Below are 3,763 nucleotides of genomic sequence, written 5' to 3'. Positions count from 1 at the left end.
GGAGGGGGTTGAGAATTAGAAGACATACCTCTCCCCTTAGATTGGGAGGGAAGATTTGAAATTTGGTGGCACTTTCCAACTTTGCCTTGATAGCGGACATTTCCTTCCCCAAGTTTGTCATTTGTGAGGATAGATTGTTGATTGCATTTAAATGATCAACCGAGTACACCGAAGAGTTACTCTTGCTAGTTGACTCCCTTTCTCCATCTTGCCAATCTCTATAGTACCTCACTACGTCTTCAATTATGTCTACCACTTCCTCTTCCGTTTTATTTATGATGGGACCTCCGGCTCCTCCATCTATACATGACTTTCCATGAGGACTAAGGCCTCCGTAGAAAATTTGAATAATTTGGTGAGTAGGAATTTCGTGGTGAGGACATTCTCTTTGATACTCTTTGTATCTCTCCCATGCTTCATAGAGGCTCTCACTAGGCTTTTGCTTGAAACCTTGAATCAAAGCTCTAGCCTCCGCCATTTTCTTTTGTGGATTGAAGCGGGATAGAAATTCCTTGGTCATTTCGTCCCATGTCCTTAGAGAATTCGGCTTAACCTCCTTGTCTAGCCATTCCAAGGCACGCCCTATGAGGAAAAAGGGGAAAAGCTTGAGGCGGATGAATTCTTGGGAAATTCCATTCACCTTGATAGTGTTGCAATATTTTTCGAAGTCCTTGAGATGATTTAGCGGGCTTTCATGCTTGGCCCCACTAAATTGTCGCCTCTCTATCAAAGTGATCATTGCCTGCCTTATTTCAAAGTCATTCACCGGTGTTGTAGGTGGAGCAATCCCACTCTCAAATCTATATGCACCGGGAATCCCCAATTCTTTCAACGCCACCCTTGTATTTTCTCCCATTCTTGCTTGTTCCTCTTATTGTGGTTCTTCTTCACTTGAAGTGGTAGGACTAAAAGATCATCTAGCAACCCTTATCCTTGCAATAGTTCTCTCAATCTCCGGATCAAATGGCATTAGTGAACGACCACGTGCTTTATGCATACAATATCCAAAGAAATGATTAGTAGCACGGCTACAAGTGTAGCCTAAAAGAAAAATCTTTTTGAATTTTCAATTAATGATGAAATAGACTCAACAACTACAACAAAGCACCAATATCATTCCCCGACAACAGCGCCATTTTTGACGTAGGGAAAATGTAGGTCGTTTTCTACCCTCCCCTAAAGCCAAACAAAATTTATAAACACTCAACCAACCTAATACGAGTATATGGTAAGTCAAGGGTCAAACCCAAAGGAATGAATAGGCACAAGCTATAGCCTAGGTCAAGCTACTTCGAAGATTGTAGTAAGAAATGGTTGGTAACTAAGGTATCAAAAAGCTAGATAAATCGAGAAATCCAATATGCTGAAAACTAGGGATATAGGTTCCACATGCAAGATCAATGATTATGCTAATTGATGGATGACTCAATCGATTCAAACATTGCAAAGGACAAACAATAGTTGCAACTAATGGAATTCAAAAGCTATCTCCTATAAGCCAAGCTAGGGTTCACTATGAATGGATAACAAGGAAAATCACAATCAAATTCAATCAATTAAAGCAATTCTCAAATCAAGGGTTCATGTCATTGAAATTTGCAATGAAATCTAGATTAATCTTATAGGTTGATCACTCCTAGTCTAATTAATCACATGCACAACTATGTCAACCAATTTAATTGCAACAATTGAATCAATCAAGGATCATCAACTAGCAAAAATCATCAATCAAGCATGCTTCCCCTTCTCCCTAGCAACTAATTTACTCACTAATCATGGTGGAATTGAAAAACAATACAAATTGAATCACAAACATTATCATTTCAAGTTTAATCAAGAAGAAAATCAATCATTCAACAATTTCTCAACTAAAGATTAAAATTCAAATCAAACATTCAAGAATTAAAGGAAATTGCAATAAAAGTAAATTCAAAGGAAAGAAATCTCATAAAATTTCATTGATTTGAAGATGAAATCCAAGATCAAGTTGAAATCAAAGATCAAAGTGAAGTTCAATCAAGTAATCCTAAGCTTCTCTCTCTACTTTCTCTCTCTTCTAGTTTTGGAAAATAAGTCTCTCATACAAGATAAAGTCGTCCCCCTCAAAAAAAGGAAAAGTCAAAAGCTATATATAACAAATCGAGCGAAGGGAGGCGGAGCCCCTCGTGCGCACGCACCAGGCCTGCCGCGCGCGCGCACAGCAGGGCCTGCGAGCAATCACAGAGGGGTTTGCGCGCGCGCACCCTTGCTGTGCTGCTCGTGGCTAGCCTCCCTTGCTCGATCGATCGATCTTCGCGCTCTCGAGCATCCCTATCATCGGTGCACTCGAGGCGATGCCCACGAGGAGGGCAGCCGTTTATTCTCCAAACACTTGTACACTCCGGATCTAATCATTGCTTCCTTGGTGCTCATGCTTGCGGAACTAACTTGGTTTGCTTGAGTTGCATGCTTGGATTCTCGAACTTAGCTTCATCAACTTCCTTGAATGCGCTCAAGCATCCTCCTTGATAATTAAATCCCGAGAAACTCGACACACCTACAAAACAAGTCAAAGAAACGAAGAAGCGAGAGAAATAACCGGGAGATGGATAAAATAATAAGAAAACCATCAAAAGCACACATTTCTCTAAACTTACACACAAACATGCAAAACAAGCATTATTATGTAAAAACAAGACATAAAAGACTAAAAACGAGCATATAAGTACGAAGAAAACCTAGCCTAAGAGTGCCATAAATGACACTCATCAGCAATTATAGCATTCCCGAGGCAGGGAAAAATCATCATCTAACAGTGTTCCAGAGGCGTGGAATCATCATCTAACAGTGTTCCAGAGGCGTGGAATCATTATCTAACAGCATTCCCAAGGCGGGAAAAATCATTTTCTAACAGCGATCTATAGGCGTGGAATCATCATCTAACAACATTCCCGAGGCGGGTAAAAATCATCATCTAACAACATTCCCAAGGCGAGGAAAAATATCACAACAGTCTTCATTTGGTGGATTTCTTCAGGAGTAGAAAACTACCAAACATATTTACCACCAATACACTAGTGTCAGATACGCATTCTATACCCTAAACTCTTTTATCTGTGGAACTAACGCTTTTCTACAAATATCGGCGTATACAAATTGATTTAGGATCACAAAACATCTTAAATCATTTTCCGTCCCAATCGACTACTTTGACTATCGTTTTTGAGACTTACGTTTCTACAAACTCAGTCAAAGTGGGGGCTTCTATAGACACCTAAAAATGTCTCCCCAAAACCAAACCCGATGATGAATAACCTTTCATCGCCACTATTGGTCAGGTTGAGTATTTTCATATTTGGAGTGCTTAAATCCATGTTTACTCCAATATATTTCACAAATCAACCCAATTCTTAGCCCATTTCCCCAAGCCATTACTTATTTTCCATTTTTCGTGTCCACTTCACAAAATCGGGCTAACTGATTTTGTGACCCTATAATTTTGATCCAATTATTATTTGTTTAGATAGGCCTTTCAATAATCTTTCCAACGATATATCACAATCCCAATTCCGATTTAAAACGAAGAAGATATAAGCAAAACACTAAACTCGGCGCAAAACCGATACCCTTTCACTAAAACGGCCATATCTTAAAATCTACAAAATATTTTGACATGATTCTAATTTATTTAGAAAGTAGAGTTGATAAGTTTTCCAATGATATATTTCATGCCTTATTCCAATTTACAAATTAAAAGTTAAGGTTGTTTTAAAAACCGCGTGAA

General features: G+C 39.0%; 1 non-coding gene across 1 annotated transcript; it reads left to right on the top strand.

Annotated features, from left to right (window-relative positions):
• Positions 1 to 365: 365 nt before the first annotated feature.
• On the top strand, positions 366 to 471 carry LOC145580353 (small nucleolar RNA R71). The gene has a single exon (XR_014099416.1). It is a non-coding gene; the product is annotated as a small nucleolar RNA R71 (small nucleolar RNA).
• Positions 472 to 3,763: the final 3,292 nt, after the last annotated feature.

The sequence above is a fragment of the Chenopodium album genome, chromosome 14 (assembly GCF_948465745.1).
Source record: "Chenopodium album chromosome 14, dcCheAlbu1.1, whole genome shotgun sequence".
In the NCBI taxonomy this organism is placed as follows: domain Eukaryota; kingdom Viridiplantae; phylum Streptophyta; class Magnoliopsida; order Caryophyllales; family Amaranthaceae; genus Chenopodium; species Chenopodium album.
This window is presented reverse-complemented; position numbering and strand designations above follow the sequence as displayed.